At 41.0% G+C, this 26,248-nt stretch overlaps 1 protein-coding gene across 1 annotated transcript in view; it reads right to left on the reverse strand.

Annotated features, from left to right (window-relative positions):
- LOC137652154 (uncharacterized) overlaps window positions 1-21,301 on the reverse strand; it is a 67,095-nt gene extending 45,794 nt beyond the window's left edge. The window contains exon 1 of the mRNA XM_068385359.1: window positions 20,978-21,301. The gene's annotated coding sequence lies outside the window, so the exon portion shown is untranslated. The remainder of the gene's footprint in view (window positions 1-20,977) is intronic.
- Window positions 21,302-26,248: the final 4,947 nt, after the last annotated feature.

The raw sequence follows: 26,248 nt of genomic DNA on the forward strand, positions 1-26,248 counted from the left end.
GTTAGTCTATACCCATCTGTCCCCTGTCCTACAACTCCTCCTTAGGGCGGAGTGATAGGGCTACCTTGAGCTTCCTTGTGCAGTCCGCTCTGGTACATATACCCTTCATAGTGTCCTATGGGGTTAGCCACTGGATGCGTTCTGCATGTGGAGGTCTCTCCCCTCTTGGGTGTCACCTAGTCCTCCCTTGGGCTACCCTAGCCCCCGGTCCTCTGCGACCCCAGCTCCTGGGTGATAGAGCCTGCCTCTATCATGGGTACACCCTCTCAGGGGGGGATGTCTGGATTCCATGGCTGGACTTCTTACATCCCTCCCCCTGTCTCTCTCACTATCCGGGTGCCGGTCCCTTGCCGCCTCCACTGTCGGCGATACCTGCCTCCTACCTTGGTGACTCTCCCCTACCCTCATGCCGCCAGCCCCTCCGCTTGCCGGGGGACTGTCGACCGCCGCTGGCTCCCGCCGACGGCCTTCCTCCTTCCTCCTAGCTTCACCGTCCGCCAGCCGGTCGGCCACCGGAGTGCCGGCATTCACTGCCGGCAACCTGGTTCAGCTATAACCATCCTTATCCCAGTCACCAATCCGGCATCCTCCGACCGCCGGAGCCGCCGCTCCTCTGCCGGCGTACCGCCGTTGTGCCGGCGGCCGCCACCCTGGCTTTACTCTTGACTTACATTTTGTCTGTCCTAATGCCAGAAACTCTGCTGGAGCGGCCTCCGGCGTGCCGGAGGTCTGCCGGAACCTCCTGGAGGCGTCAAGGATACTTGCACCTCCTTCTCCTAGCTATCACTTGTATACTGATAGCCCTACACTGCAAACAGATAGCCTGTTACACTCTTTAGACCAGTGCCTTGGTACTGTTCTATTAGTAAGCATGCTGTCCCTTTGCATTCTTCAATATTCCAGCATGCTGCGTGCATCTTAGCGCGGCTGGTTGCCGGAAGCAGTTACCTTAAGGGACCTGTTAACTCCCTAATCTGGGACTGAGTGATCTCAGTCCCAAACTTATCCTTGGTTTTCCACGGAATTCCATTGCCCTGTGGAATTTCAGGGAATACTATCCTGTGCCTTTGGCCATCTCGGATTACCCATGGATAAAGCTTGCGGTAGCCAGACGGGCGAGATGCATGGAGTATGTTTTCTTTACTACTTCAATCTCTATGCATCACTCCCTTCATTAAGTTAAAATTAATGATTAATGTTAACTTAGCTTAAGAGCCATTCTTATGACTCCCCCCATACTCATTTTCTCTTTCTTCCACAGGAGGAGCAGACGAAGTGTGACTTCGACTTCTGCGCTGTGAAACGGCCGCACTTCTACGGGCATACGGCTTGCAGGACTCACGCCCCTTGTGCTGACAAGAAAGGGGATCTGAAATTCTGGAACCCACTGAATTGTACGGTCTGCCAGGCTCACCTAGTTGATGCCTTCCATAACCCTCCCTCAGCGGAGGTCAGGGACATTTCTCGGGAGAAGTTACGCAAGTGGGTGCGTGGCTTCCAGAAGAATGCCACCGGACCGTACCTGGCCACTGAAGAATTGAGGTCACTCCTGTTCCCTAAGGCCTCCCCTGATTCTGTGGTTCCCAAGGATGCGATTCCCACTGTCCAAATTACAGTGGAACCTGATGTTGTCATGGCTCAGTCCATGCACGAGTGCCGCCTGGATTCTGAAGATGACGAACATATGTCGGACGTCTCGGAAGACACGGAGAAGACTCTTATGGCTCAAGGAGCTGAAGATGACGAAGACCAGGTGGAATACGCCGAGTCGGAGCAAGAGGTCGCTCCTCCTTCCATCTCCGCTCCTACTCCTACACCGACGGAAGTATCTATCCCGTCTACCTCCACGACCCCGGATCCCTCTTCTTCCACTCAAGAAATGATCCGGCTGATTAGAGCCGTCATGGACGACAGGTTAAAGGAGAATCAGGAGTTCATCAGGTCCATGATGGGATCCAGAGAACCGAAGAGGATTTCGGTTAAGGATCTCCCCGCTTGCTCACATGCCAACCCGTGGAGGTATGCTGAGCATATGGTTATCGCGACCCGCAGGATCTTTATCAGCGACAAGATCGGCACGGTCTCTTTGGAAGACGTGGAGTTCTTCCCAAACTTTGAGGCCTACCCGGACTGTTACGTCCGACTTCGTTCCGAACCTGCCTCTAAGGAAGAGACCGAACCGAAGGAAGAGATAGTGTTCGATCTCGCGAAGGCCCAGGCTATGCTAGCCAACACATTCAAGAGTAGGGGTTTTACCTGCTCTAAGCTTCCGGCCCTGAGCAAGAAGCACCCTACTTATGTCGCACCTGAAAATGCGGGTACTTCCATTCTTGGAAAAGGCCTTCGCTGCGTGCCTTAAGGCTGTGGAGGAGGGGAAAGCCTGCCCTGCACTGGAGGAGTGCAGACCCTTCTCCATAGTTACTCTCCCTGACGCTCGACACTGGAAGGATATCCAGCATACTTTCGTCGTGGGAAAGCTAGATCCTGACGTCGCCGGACGTCAGTTTAATGAAGACCTCCCTAAGCTCAACGATCACCTCCTTCGTCGGGAACAAGATACGAAGGAGAGGCTCGCAGCATCTATGTCTCACCAAGTCCAACTTGAAATTATGGCCTGTGACACCAGAGTACCAGACCACTACATGGTACTCTCCAAATCCCACATGACTACAGTGATGAAGGACTTGTACCACTTCATGAAGGCTCGGAGAGCCTGTCGTGAATTCGTGTTCGCAGGTGCCACTGTGAAACACGAACCCCGGAGGCTGATTTCCTCCAACATCTGGGGCAAACACCTCTTTCCTTCTGACCTTGTGAAGGAGATCACTGACAAAGCCGCCACGGAGAATAGGAACCTTCTCCACAAGTGGGGCATGTCAAGAAAAAGGAAACCCTCTCAGGACGACGGACCCAACCTAAGAGGAAATCCCTAAAACAGAAACCCCAGCAACGTCAACATAGACGTCAGTTTCCGGGACCCGCTACCTCCCAAGTGGCAGCTCAGCCACAACAGACCTTTCAATTGGTCACCCAACCGGTGTTGTCACAGTCACCGGTCTTCACCCCTGCTTTCGAGCAACAGACAACTACCTTTCGTCCCAAAGGTAGAGGCTCAAACAGAGGTGCAAGCAGAGACGCATCTCGCCGTCCCTCCAGAGGCAGAGGAGGAAAGGGAGCTAGCGGCCGAGGCAGCAAGCCCTCGGGACACCAGAAGCAATGAAGTGCTTCCGGTGGGAGGAAGACTCCGCCAATTCCAGGATCGTTGGACCTTCGATCCCTGGGCACACAGCATCGTCAAGAAGGGTCTAGGCTGGAGTAGGACTCAACCACCCCCAACCTTCCAGCAATTCTTCCAACAATCATCCCCCCTTCTGGAAGAATATGTCCTAGATCTCTTGAACAAGAAGGTGATAAGGAAGGTAAAGTCCACCAGGTTCCAAGGGAGACTGTTTTGTGTCCCCAAGAAAGACTCCGACAAACTCAGAGTCATTCTGGACTTATCCCCCCTCAACAAGTTCATAGCGAACGACAAGTTCAAGATGCTGACTCTTCAACAGATAAGGACCCTTCTGCCTCGAGGTTCCTACACGGTCTCCATAGACCTGGCGGATGCCTACTGGCACGTTCCAATGAACCATCACGCTTCCTCCTACCTAGGATTTCGACTCCAAAGGAAAAGCTACGCCTTCCGGGCCATGCCCTTCGGCCTCAACGTGGCCCCTCGGATCTTCACAAAGCTGGCGGACGCCATAGTACAACAGCTCCGCCTCCGAAACGTCCAGGTGATGGCCTACCTCGACGACTGGCTAGTCTGGGCTCCATCGCCCGAAGATTGTGTAAAATCTTGCAACAAAGTCACCCAGTACCTAGAACACCTGGGATTCAAGATCAACGAGAAGAAATCTCGCCTCTCTCCAGCTCAGAAGTTCCAGTGGTTAGGAATCCAATGGAACCTTCAGTCACACCGCCTTTCCATCCCCCAGAAGAAAAGGAAGGAAATAGCAGGGTCTGTCAAGCGACTGCTGAAATCCAAACAAATTTCAAGACGCCAGCAGGAACGAGTTCTAGGCTCTCTACAGTTCGCCTCAGTAACAAACCCAGTGCTTCGTGCACAGCTAAAGGATGCCGCGGGAGTCTGGAGACGTTCTGCATCCATCGCTCGAAGAGACCTCAAGAGACGGCTTCCAAACAGACTTCGACTTCTCTTAAAGCCGTGGTCAGAAGCAAAGGCCCTGAAAAGGTCCATTCCTCTTCAACACCCCCCTCCATCACTCAACATCCACACGGACGCTTCGCTGGAGGGTTGGGGAGGTCACTCCCACCAAAAACAGGCTCAAGGCACCTGGTCTCCCCTGTTCAAGACGTTCCATATAAACATCTTGGAGGCCATGGCGGTCCTTCTAACTCTGAAGAAATTATCCCCGCCGCCCTCGATCCACATTCGTCTAACCCTAGACAACTCGGTGGTAGTTCGTTGTCTCAATCGCCAAGGCTCAAGATCGCCCCAGATAAATCAGGTGCTTCTCCCAATCTTCCGTCTGGCGGAGAAGAAGAAGTGGCACCTGTCTGCAGTTCACCTACAAGGATTCCGCAACGTGACAGCGGATGCTCTATCTCGGACAAACCCGATAGAGTCGGAATGGTCTCTAGACGCAAGATCGTTCTCCTTCATCTCTCACCAAGTCCCAGAACTTCAGATAGATCTCTTTGCAACGAGCGACAACAATCAACTTCCTCGGTATGTGGCCCCGTACGAGGACCCCAAGGCAGAAGCAGTGGATGCCATGTCACTGGACTGGAACAGATGGTCCAAGATCTACCTGTTCCCTCCCACCAACCTTCTGTTGAAAGTCCTCTCCAAATTGAGAACCTTCAAAGGGACAGCGGCCCTAGTGGCTCCCAAGTGGCCCCGGAGCAACTGGTACCCCCTGGTCCTGGAGCTGCAGCCCAAGCTGATCCTTCTCCCGGGCCCAGTTCTCACTCAACAAGTACAGAAGTCGACTGTCTTCGCTTCATCATCGAAAATCAAGGACCTTCATCTCATGATTTTCTCTCCCTAGCCGCAAAGAAGAGGTTTGGGATCTCGAAGAAAAGTCTGGACTTCCTAGAGGAATACAAGACCGAATCCACGAGACGGCAATACGAATCATCCTGGAGGAAATGGGTCTCCTTTGTCAAGACAAAAAATCCTAAAGAAATCACGATTGATTTCTGCATGTCCTTCTTTATTCACCTTCATGGACAAGGATTAGCAGCCAATACGATTTCAACCTGCAAATCGGCCTTGACCAGACCAATTCTATATGCTTTCCAAATTGATCTGTCCAGCGACATCTTCAACAAACTACCGAAAGCATGTGCTCGCCTACGCCCAGCACCCCCACCGAAACCGATCTCCTGGTCACTAGACAAGGTGCTCCATTTCGCTTCCAACTTGGATAATGATTTATGCCCTCTCAAGGATCTGACTCAGAAAGTTATATTTCTCTTTGCTCTTGCTTCAGGAGCTCGAGTCAGCGAAATAGTGGCATTATCAAGAGAAGAAGGACACATCCTGTTTACCGATACAGGAGACGTTACCCTCTCCCCTGATCCGACGTTTCTCGCCAAAAATGAATTACCCACCAAAAGATGGGGCCCCTGGAGAATATGCCCCCTGAAGGAAGATGTCTCTCTATGCCCAGTAGAGAGCCTCAAGGTCTATCTTCGCAGAACTTCGAACTTTGGTGGAGGCCAACTCTTCAAAGGAGAAACATCGGGCAGCGACCTGTCACTGAAACAATTAACCCTGGATAGGTACGCTCCTCGGACACCCCTTTAACCCTGGATAGGTACGGTCCTCGGACACCCCTTTAAGGGTATACTCGGACGCGAACGACCCCGACGCCAAAAAAAATTCTTGAAAAATCAGTTTTTGCAGTAACCTCCTTTTTTCTTTTGCCAAAAAAAACTTCAATGAATGCTTAAAACAACTGTAAAGATAAATACTACTCATCTGCAGAAAAACTATTTATTATAAATATTTTAAAAAATTAAGTAGAAAAAAAAGACCTGACATAAAAATTCATAAAAAAAAAGTTTATACATATATACACAAATCCTTTTAGGAATTGATTCTTGAATGTTTAGGACACATCTTGATGTATTTTGGATGAAGTCAGACCCATGGAGGTGAAGATCTGAAATGAGAAAAAAAGGGTAACTTTTTTTGGCCAAAAAAAATTGTCCAAATTTCATGAATTTTTTTGGGTACCCAAATGAAATAGGAAGTGGCTAATTTTTTTAGGGAATAAACATATGTTATCCTAAAATAGAAATATGTAAAAAAATCTTCATTATTTTGTAAATTACATTTATATCAGGGGCCATATCTAAAGGTAATTTTTTGAGTACTTGGAAATTTCGTAAAAAAATACATATATTTAATATATAATATGATATTTATGCAGGTAAAAATATACCAAAATATCACAAATTCTATAGGGAACAAGAATATATATAGATAGGGCAGCTTACGCTTCGGATATGTCCACAAAATGGCCGCCAACCACACTGACTCAGACTCCCTAATCTGCCACTTGAAATGTAGGAAGGGTATGTCAATTTCAAGGTGTTATTTACTAATCTAATTATTATTGGATATGCATAAAAATTGTATGGTGGGTTGCTGGATAATTGTCGATTATTTTACGACTATAAAATTAAAATTCTGACCCAAAAAATTTTTTTTGAAGGGAAATAAAATCGAAAAAAAAAATGTAAATCAATATTTTAGCTAAAAAAATTTGATGATATTCAATCAAAAAAAAAGTAAACAAAATTTTCCGACAAATAAACATCTAGAGGAATCATTACTCTTTGATAGTTCCTTAGTACGTAGTAATTTTGAAAGAATTGGGAAAAAACGAAAAAATGGCAATCACCGGAAAATCGAACACATACCTATATATACGCCATATCTGGCTAAAAAAAAGATAGGCATGGGTAGCCAGATCATCTAGAAACACTTTCCAACACTATAAAAATATAAGTTTTGCGACACTACTTGCCAATTCCTTACGGTAACATGACTAAGCAAAAAAATGCAAAACAAATAAAAAGGGGCACTCGTGGAAAAATGGCCATTCTAATATACGGCATTTCAGAAAAAAAAAATTTCAGCCACGTGCTAGGCAAACCATCAAGGCATATTTTCCGACAAATAAACATATAAATGAAATATTACTCTGTGATAGTTCCTTAGTACGTAGTAATTTTGAAAGAAATGGGAAAAAACGAAAAAATGGCAATCACAGGAAAATCGAACACATACTTATATATACGCCATATCTGGCTAAAAAAAAAATAGGCATGGGTAGCCAGATCATCTAGAAACACTTTCCAACACTATAAAAATATAAGTTTTGCGACACTACTTGCCAATTCCTTACGGTAACATGACTAAGCAAAAAAATGCAAAACAAATAAAAAGGGGCACTCGCGGAAAAATGCCCAACATTCTAATATACGGCATCTCAGATAAAAAAAAAAGACATGCACGTGTTAGCCCAACCATCAAGGCACACTTTCTAACACATAAACATGAAAAAAAAATCAATAATATACGGCAATTCCTTACTACGTAGTAAATTTTTACAAATATTGAAAAAAAAACAGAAATTGGCAACCGCAGTTAAATACCCAATATACCAATAACTACGTCGTATCTGACAAAAACAAAATCACGCATGGGTAGCCAGATCATCTAGACACACTTTCCAACATTAAAAAAGCAAAAGTTTTACGACACTATTTCGCAATATCTTACGGAAAAATGACTTGGCAAAAAAATAAAAAATAAATAAAAAGGGACACTCGCGGTAAAATGCCCGACATTCTAATATACGACATCTCAGATAAAAAAAAAGACATGCACGTGTTAGCCCAACCATCAAGGCACACTTTCTAACACATAAACATGAAAAAAAAAATGAATAATATACGGCAATTCCTTACTACGTAGTAATTTTTACAAATATTGAAAAAAAAACAGAAATTGGTAACCGCAGTTAAATACCCAATATACCAATAACTACGTCGTATCTGACAAAAACAAAGTCATGCATGGGTAGCCAGATCATCTAGACACACTTTCCAACACTAAACAAGCAAAAGTTTTACGACACTATTTGGCAATATCTTACGGAAAAATGACTTGGCAAAAAAATGAAAGAAAATGAAAAAGGGGCACTCGCGGTAAAATGGTCCTCGTGGTGATGAACGACATTTTAACTAAAAAAAAAAACATGCACATGGTAGCCAAACAATCCACCAAGACTTTCCACAACTGATAACCTATACAAGTTGCACCATTCTACGACAATTTCATAATACGTAATAACTTTGATAATTATGCAAACTACCTCAGAAGGGTAAACTCGGACGCGAACGACCCCGACGCGTCTCAGAAATCGGGGAAGGAGTACAGCTACAGCAATGCACATCTGGACACTACTAGAGCGTGTAGGGGAGACACCTCCTGCAGGTCGATCACCCACAAATTCAGTCACAGGGGTGAGTCACGTGAGAAAAACCTGTTTTTTTTTGACGCTCGGGGTCGCAAACGACCCACCGTACCTATCCAGGGTTAAGGGTATACTCGGACGCGAACGACCCCGACGCCAAAAAAAACTCTTGAAAAATCAGTTTTTGTAGTAACCTCCTTTTTTCTTTTGCCAAAAAAAACTTCTATGAATGCTTAAAACAACTGTAAAGATAAATACTACTCATCTGCAGAAAAACTATTTATTATAAATATTTTAAAAAATTAAGTAGAAAAAAAAAGACCTGACATAAAAATTCATAAAAAAAAAGTTTATACATATATACACAAATCCTTTTAGGAATTGATTCTTGAATGTTTAGGACACATCTTGATGTATTTTGGATGAAGTCAGACCCATGGAGGTGAAGATCTGAAATGAGAAAAAAAGGGTAACTTTTTTTGGCCAAAAAAATTTGTCCAAATTTCATGAATTTTTTTGGGTACCCAAATGAAATAGGAAGTGGCTAATTTTTTTAGGGAATAAACATATGTTATCCTAAAATAGAAATATGTAAAAAAATCTTCATTATTTTGTAAATTACATTTATATCAGGGGCCATATCTAAAGGTAATTTTTTGAGTACTTAGAAATTTCGTAAAAAAATACATATATTTAATATATAATATGATATTTATGCAGGTAAAAATATACCAAAATATCACAAATTCTATAGGGAACAAGAATATATATAGATAGGGCAGCTTACGCTTCGGATATGTCCACAAAATGGCCGCCAACCACACTGACTCAGACTCCCTAATCTGCCACTTGAAATGTAGGAAGGGTATGTCAATTTCAAGGTGTTATTTACTAATCTAATTATTATTGGATATGCATAAAAATTGTATGGTGGGTTGCTGGATAATTGTCGATTATTTTACGACTATAAAATAAAAATTCTGACCCAAAAAAATTTTTTTGAAGGGAAATAAAATCGAAAAAAAAAATGTAAAACAATATTTTAGCAAAAAAAATTTTTTGATATTCAATCAAAAAAAAAGTAAACAAAATTTTCCGACAAATAAACATCTAGAGGAATCATTACTCTGTGATAGTTCCTTAGTACGTAGTAATTTTGAAAGAATTGGGAAAAAACGAAAAAATGGCAATCACCGGAAAATCGAACACATACCTATATATACGCCATATCTGGCTAAAAAAAAGATAGGCATGGGTAGCCAGATCATCTAGAAACACTTTCCAACACTATAAAAATATAAGTTTTGCGACACTACTTGCCAATTCCTTACGGTAACATGACTAAGCAAAAAAATGCAAAACAAATAAAAAGGGGCACTCGCGGAAAAATGGCTAACATTCTAATATACGGCATTTCAGAAAAAAAAAATTCAGCCACGTGCTAGGCAAACCATCAAGGCACATTTTCCGACAAATAAACATCTAAATGAATAATTACTCTGTGATAGTTCCTTAGTACATAGTAATTTTGAAAGAAATGGGAAAAAACGAAAAAATGGCAATCACAGGAAAATCGAACACATACCTATACATACGCCATATCTGGCTAAAAAAAGAAGATAGGCATGGGTAGCCGGATCATCTAGAAACACTTTCCAACACTATAAAATTATAAGTTTTGCGACACTACTTGCCAATTCCTTACGGTAACATGACTAAGCAAAAAAATGCAAAACAAATAAAAAGGGGCACTCGTGGAAAAATGGCCATTCTAATATACGGCATTTCAGAAAAAAAAAAATTTCAGCCACGTGCTAGGCAAACCATCAAGGCATATTTTCCGACAAATAAACATATAAATGAAATATTACTCTGTGATAGTTCCTTAGTACGTAGTAATTTTGAAAGAAATGGGAAAAAACGAAAAAATGGCAATCACAGGAAAATCGAACACATACTTATATATACGCCATATCTGGCTAAAAAAAAAATAGGCATGGGTAGCCAGATCATCTAGAAACACTTTCCAACACTATAAAAATATAAGTTTTGCGACACTACTTGCCAATTCCTTACGGTAACATGACTAAGCAAAAAAATGCAAAACAAATAAAAAGGGGCACTCGCGGAAAAATGCCCAACATTCTAATATACGGCATCTCAGATAAAAAAAAAAGACATGCACGTGTTAGCCCAACCATCAAGGCACACTTTCTAACACATAAACATGAAAAAAAAATCAATAATATACGGCAATTCCTTACTACGTAGTAAATTTTTACAAATATTGAAAAAAAAAACAGAAATTGGCAACCGCAGTTAAATACCCAATATACCAATAACTACGTCGTATCTGACAAAAACAAAATCACGCATGGGTAGCCAGATAATCTAGACACACTTTCCAACATTAAAAAAGCAAAAGTTTTACGACACTATTTCGCAATATCTTACGGAAAAATGACTTGGCAAAAAAATGAAAAAAAATGAAAAAGGGACACTCGCGGTAAAATGCCCGACATTCTAATATACGACATCTCAGATAAAAAAAAAGACATGCACGTGTTAGCCCAACCATCAAGGCACACTTTCTAACACATAAACATGAAAAAAAATGAATAATATACGGCAATTCCTTACTATGTAGTAATTTTTACAAATATTGAAAAAAAAAACAGAAATTGGTAACCGCAGTTAAATACCCAATATACCAATAACTACGTCGTATCTGACAAAAACAAAGTCATGCATGGTTAGCCAGATCATCTAGACACACTTTCCAACACTAAACAAGCAAAAGTTTTACGACACTATTTGGCAATATCTTACGGAAAAATGACTTGGCAAAAAAATGAAAAAAAAATGAAAAATGGGCACTCGCGGTAAAATGGTCCTCGTGGTGATGAACGACATTTTAACTAAAAAAAAAAACATGCACATGGTAGCCAAACAATCCACCAAGACTTTCCACAACTGATAACCTATATAAGTTGCACCATTCTACGACAATTTCATAATACGTAATAACTTTGATAATTATGCAAACTACCTTAGAAGGGTAAACTCGGACGCGAACGACCCCGACGCGTCTCAGAAATCGGGGAAGGAGTACAGCTACAGCAATGCACATCTGGACACTACTAGAGCGTGTAGGGGAGACACCTCCTGCAGGTCGATCACCCACAAATTCAGTCACGGGGGTGAGTCACGTGAGAAAAACCTGTTTTTTTTTGACGCTCGGGGTCGCAAACGACCCATCGTACCTATCCAGGGTTAAGAGCGAAAATCACCTACTTCATTCGCAGAGCGGATCCCGACAGTACACCCGCTGGTCATGATCCTAGGAAAGTTGCATCATCTCTGAATTTCTTTCAGAGCATGGACTTTGAAAGCCTTAAAAACTTCACAGGTTGGAAGTCCTCGCGCGTTTTCTTTAAACATTATGCGAAACAAGTGCACGAAGTCAAACATTTTGTGGTAGCCGCAGGTAGTGTTATGAAACCTGCACCTAACTCTGCGTAGAACAGTGAGTTACTTGGGACTCTAACTCTTCGGGTGCCTATGTTGACCCTCGAGCGATACATAGTGATGTTGAAAACACTTAGTGCTTTTATAACTGTTCTTATCCCAGGTGAAATGTCATAGTTGTCACATAAGTGCCGCATGCCCTGAGCATGATGTGTTTTAATCAAGACTTGCGTTCCTCGAGAACGAGTACCTACTAATAAACTTGAAATTCCTTTTCAGATTCAAGAGCAAGTCTTTATTACTATGTACATTATAATTACTGTAAATGAACTTTACTTATTGCTGTAATTTATTTAATTTCTGCATTTGTGAAATAAAATTTCTATTTTATTATCTGTGCGTCTCAATCAGCTCCTACTTACTATGAAATACATGCCTGTCATAGTTTTATTATCCCCTTTTCCTTATGGTTATGGAGAAATTAAGACACTAACTCTTAATTTATATTCACTCTGATTATGTATGTTCCAATACGAATACTTACTCTTCATACCCTGGAGATGAATCATCCTTCTCGACATACAGTGCCCAACCACCACTAGTCTGCTTTCAGAATGTTCCTATACAAATACCAAACATTCAGCTTCATCTCCAAGTCCTTCAAGTTCTTCTATCAGAATGAATAGCCCTTCAATACCACTTTGACGTCGGCATAGCCCGTGGGAACTTCACTGCCAAGGGGGGCAGGATGCTTCTTCCCTACGGTTCTTTACCAAGATTACTATGCTAATTTGTCAATACCTTGGCACTTACTATTAGGGGAAAATCTACCACGATACATTGATTCTCTGGTATTCTTCCATCAGGACGCCATGGCTTGAGCCCAAAAAACGGATTTTGAGCGAAGCGAAAAATCTATTTTTGGGTGAGATAGCCATGGCGTCCTGATGGACCCTCCCTGCTACTTCGTCCAGTTTTAAGGTCCCACCCTGCTCTGCTGTATCATGGTGATGGGCAAGCAACTGGCTTCAGGATAAAGATGGACGTGACGTCATTTAAGCAATGGCGCCCGTTTGTTTACGTCTCGAGTATCAGTAGTAGCCACGAATGAGATTAGCTATGGAACGGCTCCCAGCTATTCTCAGCCCTTACACACCGAAGCATTAACTCTGTTCGGGGTGTAGATAGCTATGTGGCGCGTTAATACATGCGTCCCCTGTTGATATACGATGTCTTAAAAGGGAAACCTTTAGGATACTCGCTCCAGAAGTTAGAATTCTGTGATAACCTGTGGTTAAATTCTCTGGGAATATCTTAGTAGTTATTTACCCAAGGAAGCTACCAAAAAGGAACCTTCCATCAGGACGCCATGGCTATCTCACCCAAAAATAGATTTTTCGCTTCGCTCAAAATCCGTTTTTCTGATATAAATCTTCCGAAACACCGGGCGTCACAGGTCTCTCCCCAGAAATAGATTTTTCCTTCGTCAAAATCCCTTTTCTGCGAGTGATGTTACAAGAAAATTACCGTCAGGTATCACATGGTAGCGACCCCTAATGGGAACAAGTTTGCGAAGAATATTTATTTTCTCATGGTGAGGAAGATAGTGATTATATGGTTCTCCTTTCCAATTGACTTTACCTGGTATAAAGCAATGGTCCAACATTCAGTATTCAAGTTTAAAATAATCAGAAAAGGAATTATACAGTTTGTTCTGCAAAACTCTCGTCCCAATTTTTGCCAGACAAGAATGAAAATTTTTTTTTAATGAAGATATACCTTCATTCATACGTATATGTTTGCACAATTTTCTCCTCAATATAAATCTACCTTGTTGAGAATTCCACCGAATATAAAAACCCATTAGAGAAAAGTGTAATAAACTAAATTAGTTAGTTAACTAGTGTGTAACCACAAAATGAATGGGGCATAAAAAAGATTGTATTTAGTCTATACCGTGTTATAGGATACAAATGTAGGATTTAAATTTTAACAGAAAATACACTATTCTATCTTATTTCTCTTCCTCTTTTCTTAATTTTTACAGGAAATGTTTATTTCAATGTTGTTACTGTTCTTGAGAATATTTTATTTTTCTTTCCTCACAGGGCTATTTTCCTTGTTAGCGGCCCCTGGACTTATAGCATCCTGCATTTCCTACTAGGGTTGTAGCTTAGGAAGTAATAATAATAATAATCCAAGTCGTTACGATATTTTATTTTTCCTTGTTTCCTTTCCTAACTGGGCTATTTTCCTTGTTGGGGGCCCCTGGACTTCTAGCATCCTGCTTTTCCTACTAGGGTTGTAGCTAGGCAAGTAATAATAATAATCCAAGTCGTTACGATATTTTATTTTTCCTGGTTTCCTTTCCTCACTGGGCTATTCTCCTTGTTGGTGGCCCCTGGACTTCTAGCATCCTGCTTTTCCTACTAGGGTTGTAGCTTAGTAAGTAATAATCCAAGTTGTTCGATAATATTTGATTCTTCCTCGTTTCCTTTCCTCACAGGGCTATTTTCCTTGTTGGGGGCCCCTGGACTTCTAGCATCCTGCCTTTCCTCACGGGGCTATTTTCCTTGTTGGTGGCCCCTGGACTTATAGCATCCTGCATTTCCTACTAGGGTTGTAGCTTAGCAAGTAACAATAATAATAATGCAACTCTCCAACATTTGAAAATTAATTAAAATACTTGTTTCAAACATCGTATCAATATATAAAAGCAGATTGTCAAGAATCATATTCATAGACATAAGGAAATTCTCCCTAAAACCGGATAACAGATAAAACACTGCAGCTACTGGATGACCAGCTCGAGTCATGTCGACCTCTACCACGTAACAGGGTTGCCAGGTTTTCTAAGTGAGGAAAGGCCAACTTCTAATCGGCTGTGGCTTTAAAAGGCCAGCCTATTAGTAAAAATGGCCAAAAATATAACATTTAAGGCCAAACTTTCTTTTTAGGATATAACTAACGGTCAACCAATTTTTTTCAAAAAAAGGCCAAATTTGAAGTCTTTGGCCTGAAAAAGGCCAACCTGGCAACACTGCCACGTTAAAAAATGAAAAAGCTGCTTCTCGCCCTTATTAATACCATATATTCTCGCTTAAAATTATCATGATTTTTAATAAAATTTAATGTTTAAATTAGTTTTTAGTTTTTCAATAGCAAGTGGAACTTCTTGTTCACATTATTTTCTAAAATTAATCATCACAAGGAAACAAAGTTTTGAAATACACAAGATTCACACATCTAAAGTCAAAATACGTTCAGTACACATTAAACTTACATTGTGGAACAATGGAAAAGACCCAAATAAGACCAATTGACAAATTAGTTGCGAAGGTGGTGGCGTGATAGATCAATAAGGGAAACTAAAATGAAAATCATCGGGTCCAATTCACTGCAGTGATGACTCGACCAGTTGACTAAAATCACTGTGGTTTGAATACCAGGTCACAAATACCCGTAATTATGGATTTTATTTTAATTAGGAATCTCTCTCTCTCTCTCTCTCTCTCTCTCTCTCTCTCTCTCTCTCTCTCTCTCTCTCTCGTGCAACCTATGCCTTTTTGTTGAGATAAAAACTAGAGGGGCACACACAAGAGCGCAGCTTATTTCTCGACCTCTTGCTCGACATTGACCTTTGACCTTAACATGTATAAATTGGCGTTGATTTTCTCACATTTAAATATGGACTAAGTTTGAAGTCTGTGACAACGGTCTAAACTTATGGCTGATTACGTGAATTTGACATTTAGCTTGACCGTAACCTTGACCTTCCAAAATTTAATAATTTCCAGCTTTTAACATAAGGGTTCATCTATGCAATTTCATTACTAAACGATTAAAATTGTGGCCAGGAAGCGGTTCACAAACACGCATACACACACACACAAACGGGGGAAAACATATCCTTTACTGCTGACATTTGAGAATGTCAAATATGATAATGACAAAAGTTCAATTTCGTTGTAAATGACGATGGCGCAATCATGTGTTAGAGATTTCCAGTTTGCTGTGACTACATACGGTTGCCAATTGTGATATATTGCATGCGCCCGATACTAGTGTTTGGAAGTTTTTCGAGTCTTTCTGAATAGTTGCTAGTAGTGATATATAGCGTGCCATAATATGCATGGTTTTCATGCGTGTATTACTGCGTCTTAAACATTACAAATTTCCAGGATTCAATTAATAGAAGTCTCAAACGTAGTATGTTTCTCTTCGCTAACTATTACAATGACAATGTACCGATACAAAAGGAAGAAATTTAAAATCCAATCGATTTAAACTTCAGTTGATGGTAATAGTATTAACCGAATGGAGAATCGATTAAAATAGGTTAAAATTTATTGAAACAACCAATTACGCACTTAACAATATCGCTCATTCTTCGTGAATTTATAGCTTAAAAACAAAGTTTGTCCTAGGGGCAATTTTAACGTAATTTTTTTTTTTTTCAAATTAAACCTGGATTATTTAAGAGCTAGAAACCATTCCAGAATTTCCAGTGCATGGTTTTCAACAACCATCATAGCTCTGCTCTACGAAATGCTGCCAATCTATTAATATTAATAAGAGAATGCTAATATAGCGATTTAATATTCAAGCAGACAGATTTCCTGAATAAACGAAGCCCTGCTAGTTTACCTTTTGATATTGGTAGATAAGATTATAGCGATCGTGTATTCATAGAATTTTTCGATCCTTAATAAAGAAAGAAAAGAATGTTTTGATTCTTAATAACAAAGAAAGAAGAAGAATGATTTGTATGTACATTCAATTACCAGATTTTCCTTCTCGAAAATAAAAACAAAATCCATAAAATTATTACATTAACAATATTGAAAAATTGGAGAGAGAACTTTACACCAGACGTTGTAGAATTGACTCAATGATAAACTTAACGTATATTATTACCAGCAGTAATTATTCGCAAGATATAATTGTTTATATCATAGAGATATTTTTCCTAAAAATATAAGGCAAACGGAAAACCCAAGACAGGATATATGAATTTGTGGAGAATCATATAAAGTAAATGATTTTTTTAATATTTATGTAGAAAAAAGGCTATTCATAAAGAATGAATTATTCAGAAGCTGTACGGTGGCAATGCACCAGCATGCAGATGGACCAAAAGGGTGGGGGTGGGTGGGGGGGGGGTACTACTATGGTTGGGCATGCAACAAGGGAGGGAGTACTATCGTGGCCACGATACAACCAGCTGTGGTTGGGCAACACCAAGGACTTTACAACTATGGTTGGGCAACACCAAGGACTTTACAACTATGGTTGGGCAACACCAAGGACTTTACAACTGTGGTTGGGCAACACCAACGACTTCATACAACTGTGGTTGGGCAACACCAAGTTTACAACTGTGCTTGGGCTACACCAAGGAGTTTAAAACTGTGGTTGGGCAACACCAAGGAGTTTAAAACTGTGGTTGGGCAACACCAAGGACTTTACAACTGTGGTTGGGCAACACCAAGGACTTTACAACTGTGGTTGGGCAACACCAAGGACTCTACAACTGTGGTTGAGCAACACCAACGACTTTACAACTGTGGTTGGGCAGCACCAAGTTTACAACTGTGCTTGGGCTACACCAAGGAGTTTACAACTGTGCTTGGGCAACAACAAGGAGTTTACAACTGTGGTTGGGCAACACCAAGGAGTTTATAACTGTGCTTGGGCAACACCAAGGAGTTTATAACTGTGCTTGGGCAACACCAAGGAGTTTACAACTGTGGTTGGGCAACACCAAGGACTTTACCACTGTGGTTGGGCAACACCAAGGACTTTACAACTGTGGTTGAGCAACACCAAGGACTTTTAAAACTGCGGTAAATGTGTAGGAGAGCTCCGCGGAAGATCTTGAAGAATTTAAACACCTACAATTCACTATTATATCATATAGAACACTTATATAATAGTCAATATATGAGCAGCTTCTATTTAACGAAGATATTTGTGTGTATAGTTATGTTTCACTTGGATTTTTTCTAAGTGTTTGTTTTTGTTTACTGTGTGATGTCTTGGCTAAAATGAGCTGTTTCACCGCCTTACTGCGTATGGCAGACTAGTTCTCAATGCTATTCTAACCAATAACAGGTGTTTTCTTGACGTCACACTGTTTGAAAACCAATCATGGCGGTTTTTACAAATCTAGCCAATGCTGACACTTATTACTTCACTTATCCCTGCTATTTTTCCACCAGTTACCACAGTTTACGTGAAGTTCCGCGGAGAAATATTTTTGCACGTCTCGGGTCTCCTTTCAAACTGAAAAGCTCATTTTGCCGTGAAGTATGGAGCAATTAGCAGGACCTTCATCCCGTTCCGACTGTGTCACTTGTGACAATTGCTTTATTTCTTATGGGGATTTTTGTGTACATTATTCAGGGAAAGTTGATTTGCTAATTGCATTTGCTCAACGTCATGGTTTGATTTTGGCAGAGAAAAAGTGCCCTAATTGTGAAAATGTGTGCCGTATAGATTACAACAAATTAGCATTCCGGTGTGATCGTAGTGTGGTTACTCGTGGGAAAAGGAAGAGGAGGTGCAATTTTTTCGTGTCTTGTTTCAAAGGTACATGGTTTGGAAACGCAAAGTTAGATATTGAGACTAATTTGAAGTTTGTGTTCCTTTTTTTGCAAAAGGCGTTTTCATTAGAATTTGTTTCGTTTGAACTGAAACTCAATGTGGCCTTAAGGGGGAGTCACAGGGGGGGGAGTCACAGGGGGGGCAGAGCCCCCCCCCCCACCCCCCGGTAGGCCTAGGTAGGGGTACAGGGCCCCATAGGCTAGGTTAGGTGGGTGTCTTAGGTTCGGTGGTGCCCTGAAAATTACTGTGGCCTTAAGGGGGGGTCGCAGGGGGGCGGAGCCCCCCCCCCCCCCGGTAGGCCTAGGTAGGGGTACATGGCCCCCAGGGTAGGGTAGGTAGTTGTATTAAGTTCGGTAGTGCCCCGAAAAATCACTTTTCTCCTCCTCCCCCCACCCAAAAACCTCGCTTCCCACTGGGGTCCCCCATAATTGTAGTAGTAGGTTTATGCTTACATTTTCTGTGTAAGAGTTAGGTGGTTGTAGGAGGATTATCTCACAGTTTCAAGGTAACTGTAGCTCAAATTTACTGTTTTCTTTCGTTTTCTACTTTTAGAAACTTTTAAATCGAGCGCGGAGGTCTCCTACACAATTACCAAAACTGCGGTTGAGCAACACCAAGGACTTTACAACTGCGGTTGAGCAACACCAAGGACTTTACAACTGCGGTTGAGCAACACCAAGGAGTTTACAACTGCGGTTGAGCAACACCAAGGAGTTTACAACTGTGGTTGAGAAACACCAAGGAGTTTACAACTGCGGTTGAGAAACACCAAGGAGTTTACAACTGCGGTTGAGCAACACAAAGGAGTTTACAACTGTGGTTGAGCAACACCAAGGAGTTTACAACTGCGGTTGAGCAACACCAAGGACTTTACAACTGTGGTTAGGCAACACCAAGGAGTTTTCAACTGTGGTTGGGCAACACCAAGGAGTTTTCAACTGTGGTTGGGCAACACCAAGGAGTTTTCAACTGTGGTTGGGCAACACCAAGGACCTTGCAATTGTCGTTGGGCAACACCAAAGAGTTTACAACTGCGATTGAGCAACACCAAGGAGTTTACAACTGCGGTTGAGCAACACTAAGGAGTTTACAACTGTGGTTGAGCAACACCAAGGAGTTTACAACTGTGGTTGAGCAACACCAAGGACTTTACAACTGTGGTTGGGCAACACCAAGGAGTTTTCAACTGTGGTTGGGCAACACCAAGGAGTTTTCAACTGTGGTTGGGCAACACCAAGGAGTTTTCAACTGTGGTTGGGCAACACCAAGGAGTTTTCAACTGTGGTTGGGCAACACCAAGGAGTTTTCAACTGTGGTTGGGCAACACCAAGGAGTTTTCAACTGTGGTTGGGCAACACCAAGGACCTTACAATTGTGGTTGGGCAACACCAAAGAGTTTACAACTGTAATTGGGTTACACCAAGGACTTTACAACTGTGGTGGGGCAACACAGAGTGTGTTTACTATTGTGGTTGGCCAACACGGGTGGGGGGAATTTACTATAGTGGTTGGGCAACACTGGGGGGAGGAAGGTTTGTTATAGTGGTTGGGCAACACCAAGGAGTTTACAACTGTGGTTGGGCAACACTGGGGGGGGGAGAGGTTTACTGTTGTGGTTGGGCAACACCAAGGAGTTTACAACTGTGGTTGGGCAACACCGAGTGTGTTTACTGTTGTGGTTGGGCAACACTGGAGGGGGAGGAGTTTACTACTGTGGTTGGGCAACACTGGGGGGGAGAGTTTACTACTGTGGTTGGGCAACACCGGGGGGGGGGGGGAGTTTACTACTGTGGTTGGGCAACACCGGGGGGGGGAGTTTACTACTGTGGTAGGGCAACACCGGGGGGGGGGGGAGTTTACTACTGTGGTAGGGCAACACCGGGGGGGGGGGAGAGATTGCTAGTGGTTGGGCAACACGAAGGGGGCTTGGCATCTTGGACAAGCTACTCTTGACAAAATTGCGCCTGCACAAGAGTTGCTTAACCGGCGAGAAAAATATAAAACCATTCCACTGCCAGTACAAGTCGAGTTTATAATAAAAATAGTGAAATTATAAGGATGTTGAAAGTGTTGAACAAGCGAGGTGGTCCATTTTAAAGAAGGAAAAAAATAGCAAAAGCACGGGTTATAAACGAAAAAATAAATTCAATGCGAGTGCTAACACAATCATTCAATTTACTCTTAAAGCAAAGACATTTACCGGGGATATGTTACCTTGGTTTTATACTTCTAGGTGTTACTTGACACACATTAGACAGGAAATATTGGACTATAGGCTATTTTTAAATCACTTTAGTTTCAATATTTTTAAATGCGATATAACATTCTTTTCGGTAGTGAAATGAAACCATAAACTAGATTAGTTTCCTCACCATAAACAATAGGAAATAAAACCATACCTGTCAAAACACAAATCCGAGATAATCAAATACAGTTTTAAGCGCTTCGATCTACTACCATCCACGGACAGACGTCGACTTGCACACTCTAGGAAATCCTTTTAACAACTGACAACTGAAAATGAATGGTTGCCTGAATGCCCTTTGCTTGCTTACAGTTGCTTGCTTGTTTGTTAGATTGTCCAGCCTTGTGCTTTGACACGGGCTCTGGGTAATAGTTTTTATTTCTAGGTTTTTAACTTTATTCTACTAGGGTTATTTGGAGGGTGATTACAACTGGTTAAGGTGATGGAAATTGGGTAAAACAAGTTGATAAGTAACCTAGAGAGAAGACCGAGCCCAAACGCCAGGGTTGCTAAATGTTACCAACTGAAACTCGCCAAACTAGCCGTCGAAACCAGCATGCTTTTAGCCGAGAAACCGCTAGATTCTTAGGGTTAATAACTACATTGAAACTTTATTTTAATGGCAGAATAATTTTATTTCCTTACCTTTATACTTAGTTACTTTAAGTGTTGTTTTGCTGGTTCTACCACACAGGGAAATCCTATACCTATTTATGTGTATTTAGAGTATCATACCATAATCAGCGTTAATTTCAAATTGTGCATTATCGAAGCACTTAGACAAGCCTTCAGTTTTCTTGAAAGCCTTTATATCTTGAAGTCTTTCGTATGTCTAATGGGATAATGTATCCAGATGTCCTTTCTAAGCCTTAAAATATTCTACCGTTTCAACCAAACTTGAAACAACAGTGACTATATAGTCTGCAGATTCATTGATTATTAGGCTATACTTAGCATCACCAATATCTTCTCGTAAGCACTGGATAAAAAAGAGGTTTTAATACATTCATTCACTGGCATTTCTTTACAGTTCGTTCAATGCATTTTTACTGGTGGTTCTTTTTGGGTGGTAGTTGTAAACGCAGTACGTGTTATGCAATAAATCAAGGAAATTTATTTTCTTCCTCGATATTTGAACATTTCAAGGAAATGCCCATATTTGTAATTTAAATTATTATCTGTCGTGTACTTGAAGTACAAGAGGAAGGCCAAGGTTTGGGTGGATGGATGGTGTGAAGAAAGCTCTGGGTGATAGGAGGATAGATGTGAGAGAGGCAAGAGAGCGTGCTAGAAATAGGAATGAATGGCGAGCGATTGTGACGCAGTTCCGGTAGGCCCTGCTGCTTCCTCCGGTGCCTTAGATGACCGCGGAGGTAGCAGCAGTAGGGGACTCAGCAGTATGAAGCTTCATCTGTGGTGGAAATGTGGGAGGTTGGCCTGTGGCACCCTAGCAGTACCAGCTGAACTCGGCTGAGTCCCTGGTTAGGCTGGAGGAACGTAGAGAGTAGAGGTCCCCTTTTTTTGTTTTGTTTCTTGTTGATGTCGGCTACGCCCCAAAATTGGGGGAAGTGCCTTTGGTATATGGATGTATGATGTGTACTTGAAAACAGTCGACGTGGTTTGAAATGTTTGGCAGTGTTACCTGGGGGTAACCTACGTCACTGAGTTTGGCAGCCATTTCATGTTTACAAATCATGCAAAATGCTCTAGTTTTACTTTCTTTAATGATTCTAACCAATTCTTCAACAAAATGTAATCTTCCCAGCTTGTCCTGTAAGATTGGGAGTTATTTGGACCAATTTTACAAGAGGATAAAAACAACTCAAACGAAAAAACAAAAGATTGTTTTTAGGTGTAGATTCTGTAAGCAATTCGCCGTAGTGGTGTGTTCAGTATAATTGCTAAACGTATTTATCTATAATAATGGTAATCAAATTTGATTATCTATTTTAATGGGCTTCCTCTTGGATGGGTCATATATCAATTGTTTTTGCTTACTAAGCAGCTGTCATTTAACACTTAAAATTGTTTATGCCACACACACACACATAAACAAACACACACACACACACACACACACACACACACACACACATATATATATATATATATATATATATATATATATAGAGAGAGAGAGAGAGAGAGAGAGAGAGAGAGAGAGAGAGAGAGAGAGAGAGAGAGAGAGAGAGAGAGAGAGAGAGAGAGAGAGAGAATCTTATTGGATAAAATTATTTTCAGAGCACTTAAATTCTTGAAGTAAGAGCATAATAGTACAGTTTTAATGAATTATAATAAAATAAGCTCCTAAACTTTCATACAAAAACACTGAAATACAGATGAATTATTTTGAAATTCCGCAAAGTAGTTTCAGAATTCGCCAGAATTAGCGCGAATCCCGCCATGTTGGCAACACTTATTCTGAACTAGGGTGGAACCGCAGCGGGATTCCCACTTCACGTCTCCCGTAATCTAATCCTCACGAACCTGAGTTTACTTGAACATTACCTCACGGACCTCGATTTACCTAGCTATTATTTCATATTCATCTGGTTTTACTGTTTCTAAGAAATTATATTAGTTCACTTGAATCTATGGATTAATTTTGCTGCAAAGAACTTAAGCTGAAATGAAGTTGAAACACATGAAGCCATTCAACAAGGAAAAAAATGTAGGTAATTTCCATTGACATTTTTCTTTCATTAAATATATTAGGAATTAAAATCTTAAAAAAAGGGAAAACAAGAAAATCTATAATGCAAAAGCCTTTAGCTAGTTAACGATGGTTTCATTTGAACTGTAAAGCAATACTGTTGAATTGTGGCAAATATTTCAACACATGAAAAGCAGGAAATGTCTTATACCGCCACGGTCTGGTTACATCCGGACCAGAGACACTGGAAAATAAATAAAGAAATGACTCAATGAGAGAGAGAGAGAGAGAGAGAGAGAGAGAGAGAGAGAGAGAGATAAGCTACAACCCTGGTTGGAGAAGCAGGATGTTTTAAGCCATGGGCTAATATACAACAAATATAGCCATGTCTAGTCCACTGCTGAACAAAGGCATCAGACATGTCCTTATTCATGTGTGGGGTTTGGCCATTTTATCACAAAGACTATTGCGGATTGGTGATGGTGGGAAACTTCAGTTTGATCCTTCACAGCAAACCAACCTAATAGGGGTGGCCCTGCCTAGTACAGTTTGCTGATCCTGGAGATACACAAACCCTTTCACTACGTTAAGGTATCCCCACTCAGAAGGTATATATATATATATATATATATATATATATATATGATCAGCATTCAAGCCACCTCTCCACCCAAGGACCAGGAGGGCCAGACAATGGCTGCTGATAACACTAGATAGACCTATAGACTCCCCCAAAGGATGGTGAGGTTGCAGACACTACTAGAATCTATCAAGCATAAAAAGGTATCGCATTCCCGTCCAACAGATTGCCAGACAGAGACGCTTCAAGTAGGAAACTAAAACTCTAATTTTAGTTCGAGCTAGACTTACTGTATACCAGCAAGTCTGCACGCACGAAACCTTTACTAAGGAACGCAAGAGTGTTATTCATAAATAGCACGTCTGTTAGGCAGTTTCTCTCTCTCTCTCTCTCTCTCTCTCTCTCTCTCTCTCTCTCTCTCTCTCTCTCTCTCTCTCAGAATGCTGATAATAGCCGTGCTGCTCAGGATCTTGCTACTCAGTCCGTTTTTGTTTTCAGTTTCGGTGATCAGTTGAATTACAAAGATTGTATATATATATATATATATATATATATATATATATATATATATATATATATATATATGAGAAACGATGGATTAACGAGCTAAGAAAATTTGCGGGTATAGACTGGCATAGAAAGACCATAAACAGACCTGTGTGGAAGGACGTGTCTGAGGACTTTGTCCTGTAGTGGATTAGCAATGGCCTGATGATTATATATATATATATATATATATATATATATATATAGTATATATATATATATATATATATATATATATATATATATATATATATGGCTAAACACGTGTTATATATATACGCATAATGGCCTATTCACGTGCGTGTTAAATACTGTTGTCACCAATCCATGTTTTTCCCTTAAACTTATTAAATGACACAACAAGTGTCCAGATTAAGAAGGAAAACGCCCACGTCAATTAATTACGTTAATGAAACCAGATCATAAACTATAAATAGCTCCAGATAAAATATCGTTGGATCCATTTTCTATTATGACTCCACCCACTCCACTCACGTATCGGAGAAACCCTACATAGATAGGAAGAAAACCTTCACTAAACTTAAAATAATTATATACACATGTGTATGTACACATACACTCACGTTGTTACTGCTCAGAAATATTCTAGTTACTTCTTATATATAATTGATTTGCTATAACCTTTCCTCGCTAGGCTGCATTCCTTGTTGGAGCCATTGGGCTAGTAGCATAGGCCTATCCTGCTTTTCCAACTAGGGTTGTAGCTTGGATAATAATAATAATAATAATAATAATAATAATAATAATAGCAGCAGGTCGAACATAATAGTAAAGTAATAGTCATAGAGTCCTTTGACTGGCCAGACAGAACCACATTGGATCCCTCTCTCTGGTTACGGCTCATCTTGTCTTGTCTCTACACTTACACCAAATATTCTGCCCTATTCTTCCCACATCCCTCTGTCCTAATACACTTGACAACACTGATATTGCCATACAATTCTTCTTCACTCAAGAGGCTAACTACTGCACTATAATTGTTCAGTGGGTACTTTCCTCTTGGTAAGGGTAGAAGAGACTCTTTAGCTATGGTAAGCAGCTCTTCTATGAGGTCACTCCAAGATCAAACCATTGTTCTCTAGTCTTGGGTAGTGCTATAGCCTCTGTCCCATGGCCTTCCACTGTCTTGGATTATTAGAGTTCTCTTGCTTGAGGGTACACTCGGGCACACTATTCTGTCTTATTTCTCTTCCTCTTTTTTTTTTAAGTTTTTAAAGTTTATATATGAAAGATCTCATTTCATATTGTTACCGTTCTGAAACCCTTTTTTTTTTATTGTCTATTACTTCTCTTATAGTTTTTTTATTCTTCACTGGGCTATTTTTTCCCTGTTGGAGCCCCTGGCTTATAGAAACTTGCTTTCCCAACTAGGATTATAACTTAGCTTGTATTGATAATAGTAATGATAATACCTAGTCAATTGGCAATACTTTTTCTTCTTTGATTGTCCTTAATAACTTCAATATACATTTGCCCGATGCTATATACCAAGTACCCTCCACATTTCGATTTACATCTCTGTTATTTTGTGTAATAACTGAGGTATTTTTTAGCTATTCATCAACGGAAACAGATTGGCAAACGAACAAATAGCTATTCTCTCTCTCTCTCTCTCTCTCTCTCTC

Source organism: Palaemon carinicauda, chromosome 13 (assembly GCF_036898095.1).
Source record: "Palaemon carinicauda isolate YSFRI2023 chromosome 13, ASM3689809v2, whole genome shotgun sequence".
NCBI classification, from domain to species: Eukaryota; Metazoa; Arthropoda; class Malacostraca; order Decapoda; family Palaemonidae; genus Palaemon; species Palaemon carinicauda.